The sequence below is a fragment of the Pholcus phalangioides genome, unplaced genomic scaffold (assembly GCF_987345545.1).
Source record: "Pholcus phalangioides strain wild (caught in Gottingen) unplaced genomic scaffold, Ppha-v1.0 ptg000008l_1, whole genome shotgun sequence".
Classification (NCBI taxonomy): domain Eukaryota; kingdom Metazoa; phylum Arthropoda; class Arachnida; order Araneae; family Pholcidae; genus Pholcus; species Pholcus phalangioides.
In genome coordinates, this window is record NW_028301601.1 from 8433118 (window position 1) to 8446535 (window position 13418).

Below are 13418 nucleotides of genomic sequence, written 5' to 3' on the forward strand. Positions count from 1 at the left end.
CTTGCGGTTTCTTGTAACATATTTTAATATGTGAATCTCGTACCTGAATGCTTACATAAAAAAGGATATGCAGCAATTTTTGGGATACATAAACTAAATTCAGAATAAAAGTTTAACCTGAAAGCAAGAAATTTTCTTCGAAAACAATTTCCCCCCCCCCCAAAAAACCCATTTTCCTCAAAAATCTCCCCCCCCCCCTGGGGTATGCGTATCTATCAGGGGAGCAAATTTAACGACCCTGCCATTGTGGCACCAGTGAGGTGTCATTTGGCCATCCTTCTCAAGCTGTAAAATATTTCAGTTTTTCAAAATCTTTTACGATTTTCTCTGCTTTTTTTGTCTGATCATGCCGACGTTTATTAACGCATTTCTGGCTCATTCAGTATGAAACCATTGCTATTCAAATAAGGCAACACCATCGAAATTATATTTTCCCTTCTGATTTAGCTTTAAGTGATGATATGAAGTTGTTTCACCAATCTTCTTGGTGATCTTTAAAGATTTTTCCTGATCGGCATTATAACTGCCACGATGGAGATAAAGCATGGAGGGAGGTATTTCGGGGTGACCAAAATAAAGCAGATCAAGTTTGACGAAATATCTCGGGATTGCCACTGTAACGGTTAATGTTTGATACCTGAGCTCGAGAAATCCCCCAATCTTCGGTAATTTCAGTTTGAGTGTTATTATTGTTTTTTATTGAATCTAAAAATTGTTTAATTAGTTGCACAATCTGAAATTCTTTCTTTTCGCTTCCATTTTTTTACGATATCAAGGTGGTACTTTTGTGCAGATTTTCCACTTTTATCGAAAAAAGAGCGCCTTCTATTGGCTCGGCACAAAGCAATAAAAGCTATTTGGATTTCTTGAAGGCTCTATAAGTCTAGACCATAGTTTCCCAACCTTTTTTGTTCCATCGCCCCCTTCAGAATTTTTTTTTGTCCCATCGCCCCCAACGCAATCTAACCCATAGGATTCTATGTTAAACCCGTAGCTTCTACCGCCCCCCTGGAAAATTCCATCGCCCACGTTGGGAATCACTGGTCTAGGCCATAGTTTCCCAACCTTTTTTTTGTCCCATCGCCCCCTTCTCCAGAAATTTTTTTTCTCTCAGCGCCCCCCAACGCAATCTAACGCATAGAATCCTATGCTATACCCGTAGCTTCTATCGTCCCCCCCCCCGGAACATTCCATCGCTCCTCAGGGGGCGTTAATGCCCACGTTGGGAATCACTCTGGGGTCTAGACTTGTTATAATTTTTGAATGTGTTATCTAATAAAATTATTATGCACATAGTGGTTAATATTTATTTGAAATTGTTATATATATAAATGTATATGATATTTTATTACGTAATTTTAGCCAGGAAAATGGCTGCTAAAACTAATCTTATAAGAGGGGGGACGTCTAGGTGTGAGGAATTATGCTTATCATCTGGATTATTATTATTTAGCCGATTGAGAGGAGCTGACTGCATTTGTAGTTTTTATCTGTCTATTCTACTTCATTTTCTTAAACTAAAACTAAGGTTTGTGCAGATAGAAACGGTGTCATTCTCCACTGTTCATACGAAGTGCAAAAGCGTGGATAACCAAGCGGAGATGAAGTTCGGAAATAAAATGCACATTCCTCTGCTTTAAGGAAAGAAAATATCTGCACTTGTAGCTCAACAGTGTAGCGCTCGCCCGGAAGCGTAATTACACACAATCCCTACTTTCTTTGTAACACAAGAGGCATTAGCACGCCGGTGATTGGTTATTACGAGCAAGAAAGATAACAAAACGTCACGAGGGCAAAGTTTTCGGTGAAACTAAATTTCTGAGTTCATCATAGAAAAATGAAGGCATTTTTTTGGTGAATCAATAACTGATAGCAATTTCCATCTCCGCAAGCCGTTATTACTGTCATCTTGATGCACCTGAACCGCACTCGATTAAATCAGAAAAAATAATTGAAGCATTTTTTTAGTGAATCAATAAATGACAGCGAAGATGGAAAAGGGAATCGAGCGCACAACCTTCGGTACATGCGTCCTGTTCTCTAACCATTGCAGTTCTCTCCAATTGCGAATGTCGGGCTCAAGCACAATTAAGTAAATCTATTTTCAACGTCACTAGCAAAAATTTCACTGGCGTAAGGGTTCATCACTCATTTCGGCCAATCACAATGCCCTAAATTTCCATAATGTAGCTGGGAATGTAGGGTTTATTTAAAAGCCGCCCGGACAGTGAGAGGTTGGTGAATTTTCTTTCCGAACTTTATCTTCGCCATCCAGCAGGCTTTTGTACTTCGTAAGGTTTGTGTGTATGTGGTTTGTTCGTATTTTGCCTAAACAAGCCTGTTAATTATTTTCACATGTTAAACGACTTTACAGCAATTTTTTTGGAAATGAGATATCAGTGCCATCTTGTAGCTTTCAAGGAATAATATCACCACGTGCATTCATTTTTGGGGGTAGGACTTCAAATCATAAAAAATAGCGATAAAGTATACGTATAACTGAGGAAAACCATTATACTCAAAACTTTCACTCTTGTTTTTCTCAAAATCTAAGTTTTGCTGTAAAGTCGTTTTTCTCCTTGACCCTTCATGTGCATAAGTTGAATTCATGTTATCACATTGTCACAGAATAAATTTGAATTTTAAATAAATAAGAAACACAAATTACAACACAAAACCAGACAAAATTCTTGTTGATCACAATATATATTTCTTTTGTTTGTGGTGCATGCGAGTGATTTTTTTACTATTTTTTATATTTCATTTTTCATAAATACAAATATTTGTATTTATGAAATATGTATTATGAAATAAAATACACAAAGAAGTAAAAAAAAAACCACAAATATATAACAAAAACAAAAGCAAATTCCTCCAAAATAAAACATGGGAGATTCAGAAGGCAATCAGCGTAAGTCAGTAAACATTATAAATGAGACAAAAAGAAAGTGTTTTTATAAAAATGAGGAGTAAAAAATGCCAATTTTTCAGGTGTCATCTGCTGTTGCAATATGCAGATAACGACTTGAATGCTTTAGGAACTGAAAATTCTAACAATGAAGCACTTGCAATACCAAAGTAATTTGCAGAAAAACATAGGTGGAGATAGACTCGGAAGTCTGGGGGGGGGGGCACAATGATGATGTCAATTCCTACACAACATATACATTAGATCTGCCCACTCCCTTTTTGATGCTGCCCCCCACCACGCCCCCCCCCCCGTATCTCCGCCCATGCAGAAAAATAAAAGACTTATAACTGACATTTTGGCCTCTGAACCCTGTATGTACGTATTTGAACTTTTGGATTCCACTCCATAAATACTTAATTGTTGGTGATGAGCAATAAAAAGACTTCCCATAATCTTGAGAAATTTATTTGGAGGTACAAAACACGCTTTAGAAAATCCCTAACTGATAAGTTTTATACGTACGTAGATTTGAATGTTAATTTTTTAAACATGATATTTTTGGGCATTTTGCCTGTTGTGACCTTATATTTGTATTATACCGATAAATGTCCCTTTTTGTTTCAATTAACGGACACCGTAACCCTAGTTCTTAGGATAGTCAATAAATTAAAATTTAAATATTCTATTTTACACACACACACACACACATTGATACACTGTGTTGAAATTTTTCCCATCAATATCTAACAAGATTCTAGGGAAACTAGATTATTCGAAATATAGTGAATAGATAGCAGCACTATAAGAGATTATTGAATCTTTTATTTCAGAGAAGAAATAGCTGAAAAAAGTATTAAATTGCTTATTTTATAATACATAGTTGTTAATATACTTGCAAGCTGGCAATTACATAAAATATGTAATAATAAGTAAATATGTAATAATAAGTAAATTATAACACATATATAACCCTATATAACACATATATACAGGGTGTTTCAGAAATCATGGCGAATACGTTGAGGGGTGATAGAACATAACGCATGGTCGGAATTCGAGTTGTTGAGCGCTAGAGTGCCGTGTCATGAAATGAAGAGAAACATGAAACAAAATGAAAGGACACCGAGGAATTTGAGGAATAACTTCCTATTGCACAGAGCCGTCTCAGCAACTGCTCAAAATTGCGGCCATCAGCAGTGGCGCTGGCTTCAAGCTTCACACCATTAATGTAGTGTCGGGAAGCACCCTTCAGGGGTTAACCACTTGAGTTTCGGTCATGGGCTGTATTACATAGTGATTTGGCTCTTACCTAGTTTCTGTTCTATCACCATCTAACGTATTTGCCACGAGTCTTGAAATACTCTGTGTATTACATACATAACCTATATATTGCATATAGGCAATATATTACATATATTGCATATAGGCAATATATTACATACGTAACACAACGTCTGTCTGTCCCTCTGAAGGTGAAAAAATACTTGAATATTTTTATTAATAAAAAAAGAATTTAATTAAGTATATTATAACATACACCACAGGGTAGTTAAGAAAGGCCGTAGGCCTCATTTTACTGGTGAACCGTTGATCCTAGAAACTATACCTCTAGGTTTTTTTGCTCAGGTACAGGGCAACAACTTTCTAATTGGGTTTTTGAGGACAGGGTGTCCGAATAAAAGGTTTGTTTTTGCATTTTAATAATTATGCTACCCTTTGCAACATGAATGACGTATCTGAGGTCTACACGTCATTTTGATACTTTTTCTAATTGGAAGTATGCCTCTAGGATCAATGGTTCGCCAGTAAAATGTGGCCTACGGACTTTCTCCTTCCTACCCTGTATAATAAAGAATATTTAAGGGGGTGTCACGAAGTCGATTTCTCAAAATTTACTTGAAAAAAATATCTCATTATATTGCAAATCGAATGCAAGAAAATAACAATGGACGCGGAATTTTTCCGCATTCGATTTGTATTTGAATGAAATGTTTTTAAAGTCATTATTAAAAGCACGATTTCAGGGTTCGTGACACCTCTTAACATGCACAAAATTCGAATTGGACAGTTACACTTTTCATATAAATACTGTTATTCTAATGACATGGACTCGGAATATTAAATCAATTTACTCGCGGATTTTTTTTCAAATTACCTACTAATTATCCTGAATGAATATCACGGACTTTCCCGATATGAATTTCTGAATAACTCACCATCTATATCAACGGTTTCATTAAACTCTAATGAAAGCGAATTGTTTACGAAATTTGAAGTTCCACTCGCGTTGCTGTTGTTACCTTGAGGCGGTTGGAACTGGGTGATGATGAGCACAGTGTAACTGATAAAAACACCGGCGAACGTTAGGATAATGCTCTTGTTGATTTTGAACATGTCGGCGGCCGTTATGTAAACGACATCTCTGTCGACGATTGATTTCAATGCTTGTGAATAATCACCCTCCTCAGTGTTTCTTTGACCGAAGAAAATGTATTTCTCGTAGTTGTTTCTGGATGTTTCCTTCACCAGTTGCTGGGCATCGTGTATATTCGAAGACGCAAAGATCATCCCAATTATCGCGCAAACGTTGTACATCACGCTCATCACCAAATCAATCACAAATAATGGAGTTCGCACGTCATAATTGGAATCAAAAATTATCAAAAAAGTCATCAGAAAGAAGTAAAGGTAATTATGCATGAAAATAATGAATAAAGTTACCGAGAAAGCGTTTTTCATTTCACGCACGATGCATAAAATCTCTTTATGCAAATGTGACGTAACGAAGACGTTTCGATCCGATGCGTCGTCGAGATCCATTGAGATGGCTCTGAAAGCCATTAACATTGCATAAATTCTGTCGCTGAGCAGGCAGTACACCAACGTCAGAACCGAGGGGACAATAATCAAGAGATGAACATGCAAGACACTTCCTAATACAGTAGCAAAAATCTTCATCGTTCCTGGGCATTCCTTAAATTCGGAACAATAATATCGGAAGGAGAAATCTTTGTCATTTAGAGAATAAACGATCCTCAGCCCTATCTTTGTTACCACATAGAGCAGCGTGACGAAAAACATCTGATTAGATACGTAACATCTTGATGTTGGGAAATTTTCCTGCTTGAAAATTTCATCAACGTGAAGACAAATCTTGATTATTTTACTGGACTTGACCTGCATCGTCAACCAAGTAGCCGTGGAAAGCAACAACATACATGAAGAGGTGACCTCCAAGAAGAATGCGAAGAAATCATAAACGTATATGATCGATTTCATTTGAAGAACCAGAATGTATATGTGACTCATCAGGCACAGAATCGTCAGTTTCGTAGAAAACAGTTTGCACCAAGTCATCTGAGGAAGATAGCGGGTGTCAATGCAACATATCCTCATCAATAGTTTAATACGACGAGTGTCCGTGCTGATCTCCGATTCTCCTAAGATGTCATTTGATTTCCACAGAAACTGAAGAGGATTCCTCATTCTGTATCTGTTGATGATTTCAATCCGCTTGGCAGCACTTATATTTTCTTCAGTGGATGTTGGGTACGATATATACTGGCTGAGACAAATATTGTTCATCGACGATTTTTTGGCGATCCTTAAAATACGATTACTGGAGATGTTACCTCTGGAGATAAACACGTTCACTGTGTTCACATAAGAGAGAACACGAAAAGTATGAAAGAGTCAAGTTGTGTGTGTGTGTGTGCGTGATGACGGAAATGCTATCGTTCGTACTGTCAACGAAATATGTCATTTTCTGTGATTAATTATTGTTTCGTTAATTGGTTTGAAGGTAATGGTCGCTGGGGTGAGTAATACTAATAATTGAATGGACACTATTCTCACAGTATAATATGCATTTCGCTCTCATAATATAATCACCTAATCCAGTGGTTCTCAACCTAGGGCCATATGACCTCCCTGTGGTCCTGAGGTGTTGTATGGGGGCCACGGATGAAAATAAGATGAAAGAGGAAGCCACGACTAGTGGTGAAGTGGGCCACAGAGAGCTGTGAAAAGTAAAGCTTTCAAGTGAAATAGCGTTGGAAAAAATGTGGCTGCTTTTAGAATCCACAGCAGAGCTGTCCATAGAGCCAGGGCCATGTGGGCATGCATGATCAAATATGACACTATGATTTTCAAATATAAGTGTGTAAATATGTAAGCTGGTATTTTCAGCTAATTATAGGGGCCCAGAACATCACTTTGCATGGAAATGCATGATGTTGAGATGACCATGCATAAAACCCTCACAAGTAGGAAGCTCACTGAACTCTTCTAGGTCAGGGCAGGTGGTTCTAGCCCGGGGACCCTACAAGGGTTGGAGCTAACAGGGCCCGGAACGATTCTCATCATTTTTTTTTCACTACATAGAGGGCCAACCAGCCTAGAGAACCTTCTCCATTATGTAGAGGCCATGGTAAGTAACGAACTCGGGGGAATGAGTCGAGAACTTCGATTTATTGTGTAGGTTCGTTTTAACGTTAGACTTATTTTACTCACATAACTCAGCTCTTGGAAGGGATCATCCTCTCCCCTTCCCCACTCCTTCTGCATCAGTGTCTGGCCCAGGGCCTCCACCGTTCATTTTTATTTTAAAAATGTTTGTTCATTATGAATTTGGTTTTGATTACTTGCAATTCGATAAGTAGAAAGGATCCTGGATGGGATTGGGTTGGGGGGGGGGGGGGGAGAGGATGGATAAGACATTGGGGCCACGAGAAGAAAACATGGTCCAAAGGAGGCCGGAGGCCATGGGCTTTAAAAAGATTGAGAAACACTGATCTAATCTACATTTATGGGAGAAATGAAAACAAAAATTTAATTAATTGTATGTTTGGAGACACACCCACGTTAACACTTCGACGTCATATTTTCATATTTTAGTGGTGTTTAAGTGTTGTTACAGTGTCATCTGCGATGCACGAATAAAGGTTCAAGGTGAAAATGTCATTTCTCGTTTTGCGTGCGTGTGAAAGAGAGAAGAGACCCCCTCCCTCCCGTTTATATTTTATTATATTACTTTTTTCGCGGGTATGCTGAAGTGTTGCGCTTTATGTTCAAAGCCGGTGTTAGGTGTGTTACGGGTGTGGTCGCACCAGGACTTGCGGATCCGGCCCCCCCCCCCACACTTACGGTAGAAGAAGTCAAAAATATACAGTTATATCACAAATATATTTTCAATTTTGAGATTTTCTCTTATTAATTCCGAAATTTGATCATTTCTGGGATTAGAGAGAGAGAGATAGATGGCTTTTTCTCAGTTCGAGATATTTTCCGGATATTATGCTGAGGTGATCTCGGAAATGACTTTTCTTTCCGATTTCACCTCAGCATAATATCCGGAAAATAACTGTTTCCTTGATTTATGGGATTTTTTTCTTGAATTTTCATTTCAATTCTGGGATTTTTTTTTGTCTGATTAATTTTAAATCTTCATTGATGAGTAGTTATTTTCCAGTTTTCCTGTATATTCTGTGATGATGCATGAATCGTGGCTGATTCTCCTCTCCTACAAAATATATAAAATCGGGGCTCAGAAATTATTTTCTCACCAGGCCCCGCGTCTGATAAGGGCGGCCCTGCATGTATTTATTGACTTCCAAGAACCCGACGCAAAAGGCACGCCACTGGGAAAGGCGAGACCTTCCATAGGAACCATACTTGCCATAATCATCTAAGTCGCGTTCATTCAGAGTGAACTCAGTCCGTTCTCAGAAGTTAAGCTTTTTTGCCGAAATCTCCGTACCCGTGGTGCAGCATCTAGTCGAAATGAAGAGAGAAACGATGCCACTCTCCGATGTTTTGTACGAAACTAGCTGTTGCCCGTGGCTTCGCTCGCGGGGGTTTGGGTCGATGATTCCCCCATATAACATTTGTGTACGCCGCAATACGGGGGTTCTCCGGAGCGAGCATTTATTTTCTCAATTAAAAAAATAATAATAAAAATAAAATTCCGTATGTTTAAAATATATATTCATTCTATCCCCGGAGCACCATTGGCCCAAGGTTGACAATTCACCTAACAATTCAATTAACATTGCATTACAATTAAAATAACAGTGTAAAAGATTATACTACTATTACAGCTTACATTATATACCTCGGGTAACACCATTAACATCACGCGAGCAGGAATTTGATGCTCCCGAGGTTATTACATTAAGACATCATTATTGCTTTGATAAATATACATGCGTTTTATCAATATACATGCGAATGTGTGATACATTCATATTACGTAACATCGACTGGAACATACTGCTACTTCACTAAACACCAACTCTGGCCATATCGCTATATTGCAGTTTACTGCCACTAGTGTGCCGCTGTCTATCGGTGGTCGCCTCGAGTTTGTTAGGGAAAATATCTTATCTATATCCTCCCTTAGGTTCGAACCCGGGACCCAGACAAAAACCTTCACGATGGTGGACGAGCATCTTACCACCATGTCACTCGGGCACCGGCGTTATTGGAACATACTGACGCAAACCAGTTCGAAACAATACAAATTTATTCAAATAATATGTCATGAATTAATAAAATTTCTATAATAACATGAATATATTCAAATATTAAAATGAAAATTAACAAAATTTTAACATGTTATTTGTCACTATTCACGCAACACTTGCTATATGCACATTGTTATATTCATATTGCTATATGCATGTATACTGATAATATTTACACGTTATCCTGAGCCATATATATACAGTATATCTTTATTTGGGCATATATACACTGCTCAAAACAATTAGGGGAGCACATGGTTTTAACAAAATTACGCAAAGATGTATACCGATAAGTAACATAAAATGAATCATTCATAATTTAAAGCCTAGCAGGAAACGGAAGAAGGAAACTTCATATGCGAATCAAAGTTCATGACGTCAAAAACCAGAAAAAGGAGATAAGGGCAGAAATCGGGATGTTGCAGAAACGTCTGTTTTACTGCCGTAACTGTGAAATTCGATTGCGCAGTATTGTTTTTTGAGACAAGGTGACTTGAGGATGTCTCAACAACGTGATTTACCGGAATCCATGGCATGGCGTGTTATAGGCAGACTGGAATCCGGGCAAACACAACGTAGTGTCGCGGACGCTGTTGGAGTCGCCAGAAGTGTTGTTGCAAGGCTGTGGAATCGATTCCAAGAAACAAGAAATGTTAGACGTCGACCAGGGCAAGGTGGGCCACGCGCCACTACAGCAACTGATGACCGGTATATACGGTTAACAGCCCGTCGAAACAGAACAGAGACTACTACGCGGCTGCAAAGACGGTTGCTCTTGGCAACAGAACGAAGGGTGTCCAGCCAAACAGTACGTAATCAGCTTCATGAGGGAGGGCTCTATGCACGTAGGCCAATGGTCTGCATTCCGTTGACCCCACGCCACCGTGCGGCCCGAAGAAGATGGGCTGCTGAACATCGAGATTGGGAGCAACATGATTGGAGCCAAGTGCTGTTTACAGACGAGTCCCGATTCAGTCTGGAGTGTGACACCCGACGTGTTCTGGTATGGAGGGACAGGGGCACTCGAAATAACCCCGCATTCGTTCGTGAAAGGTCACAATACAGACGAGCTGGTTGGATGGTATGGGGTGGAATCAGCATAGGCGGACGTACGGACCTGCATATCATTCGGAATGGCACTTTGACGGCCCGAAGGTATGCAGACGAGATACTGCGACCTCATGTCATCCCTTACGCTAGGAGGAGAAATTGGAGATTCCTTTGTTTTCCAGGATGATAATGCCCGCCCGCATAGAGCTCGTCTGGTGGAGAACATGCTTGAAGCTGAAACAATACAGCGTATGGAATGGCAGCGTGCTCTCCTGACCTGAATCCAATCGAGCATGTTTGGGACATGCTCGGACGACGCATTGCTGTGCGACCTGTTACTGTCCGAGACTTGCAGATTGCACTTCTTGAGGAGTGGAACAGTATTCCCCAAAGTCTGATCGATAACCTCATCGCATCCATGGCAAACAGGTGTGCAGCAGTCTTAGCTGTTCGAGGAGACCACACGCCCTATTAAAACTCATGCATCATGTCTAAACAGTAATTTTTTTTATCGTTTACATGTAACCAAATTGTTGCCCTAAATCATCTTTTCATATTTTTTCCATATTTTCAAAGAATTAAAGCTTAATTCCAAATTTTTTTACGTCTTTTTTCTGTATTGCGCATTGATACGCGTGTACTATCCATTGTATGCCAATACGTGGCTGTCTCGCACGGTTTTCTTCACTTTTTTGCTCGCTCCCCTACTTGTTTTGAGCAGTGTACTTTTATAAATATTTATTAATTACCACTTTTTTCAATCTATTTGTCTCTCTCGGGAACATTTCACTCTGTTCTTAAGTATTTTTGTATTTCCAAGTCCATTATACCAGAAAGAAGGGTTCTCGTTTTTTGATTTTTAATCAGTGCCGTAATTAGAATGTTAGTGCTTGGGAAGTTTATCTTCTTTCTCTGGCTCTCCCAATATTCACATTGATGTATAAAATGTTGGGTGGTGCCACTATCTTTGTTGCAGAAAATGCACATCGGGGACGTTCCATGAAACCTAGCTTGAGCAATTCCTGTGGCACCATGTTGTGTGATTGTAATTGATTTATATAAGTCTTCTCGAATTCTTGTGGTGCTAATCTTAGGGAAGATAGCATATGTGATCCTTCCTCCGTGTTGCTATCATCCCAATATTCTCGCCACTCTTTGAGGATGCCTTTCTTGATAACTTGCCGTAAATATACGATTTTGTATATTTGTTGTTGATGTCTACCTCATCCTTTTGCGTGGCTTGTTTTGCTCTTGCATCAGTATAGTCATTTTTAATGTTTTCGTGGTGTGATTTAATCCAATGTAGAGTTTTGTATTAAATTTTTTTTATAAGATCTTCTGCATTATGAGAAGCATATGTTGTTTTTGTAATTTGGATTACCGATTGCACATAAAGTTGATTTTGAATCTGTATAGATGTGGGCCTCATATATTTTATTTCCAAGAATATGTTTTGCCACATTATACATTGCTAATAATTCTGCCAAAAAGACGGTACTATTGTCTGACAATCTGTGCATTTTTTTCCAATGTTCTTTTGTTTTCATGATAGTACGTGTACGCACAGCCCACTCTGCTTAACATTTTGGAGCCATCTGTATAAAAGGAATGTGTGTCCCATTCAATCTTGATTCTATTCCATGGTGGAATATTTAGACCAGTCTGGCTCTTGTATTTGAGAGTGCATTATAGTTTTGTTCTTCAAATTGTGTAGACTCTTTCCATTTATAGCACTTTTTATTTATACGTTTAGGGTCGACGATGATGATTCCGTCAGTCATTTCAGTCAAGACATGGTATTTTATAGATATGACAGACTGGTTACCAAACGGAAATGAAGTTTGGAAAGGAAATTAACAATGCTTCTGTGGGGAATCGGACCACCAACCTCTGACTTCTTTTTTTTGAAAAACTTTATTCATCGTGATGAAATATTACATGATAACGAGAAAAACGAAGTTTTTCATCACCGTAGACCTGTATTTTCTTTCAAACTGATCACAACTCAGGTCTATCCCCATGGGCAATTTACTTCCTAGTGAGTTGTGCCGGAAGTGTGATTGTGTGTACCTAATGTGGCCCTTGGAGTCATGTCTGAATGCGTATCTAGTGTTGTGTTTTTGATTTATCAGTGGTGCCATCTATATTTCAGAAGTGAAGTGTAATGATTGTAGAACTGTTTGTAGGCATGGTGCTGCTTGCTTTCTGTGGCGAGACTTTTTAAAGGGGAGATTGGCTCGCATGAGCGCCTCGAAGTTGGGAACCACAGAAAGTCAACTACAGCCAACCACCACTGTGGCGCCGGTGGACTTCGAACCCGGGCATCACCATGGCCACTCTATCACCATAGCGACCGTAGATCCATCCTGATGAACACGAAGTATTGATGAAATATTACGATACAATTTCAAGGACAGAACAAACACTTTACACACTCACAGCGGCTGCAAATTTCAATTTTCACAACCGAACTCGGCCCAGGCTCTGTTGCCGTCGGACAATTTAAACCAAATGGTAATTTTAACTGAATATCGGTCCAAGATCTCGAAAAATACGGCATTCAGACGGCCGTATTCACCGACATGGTTTAAACTGTAGTCACAATGTTTGGATAAGAGACCAACATAGATTGGTTGAAAACCTGAATCTAACCAATCCGTGTCGATCTCTTATCCAAAAATTGTGGCTACAGTCTAAACCAGTGATTCCCAACGTGGGCGTTAACGCCCCCTGGGGGGCGATGGAATGTTCCAGGGGGCGACAGAAGATACGGGTATATCATAGGATCCAATAGGTTGGATTGCGTTGGGAGAAACAAATTTCTAAAGAAGGGGGCGATGGGACAAAAAAAGGTTGGGAAACTATGGTATAAACCATGTCGGTGAATACGGCCTTGCCCTTAGAATCGTAGGATGATCCTGGAACAAAATGCG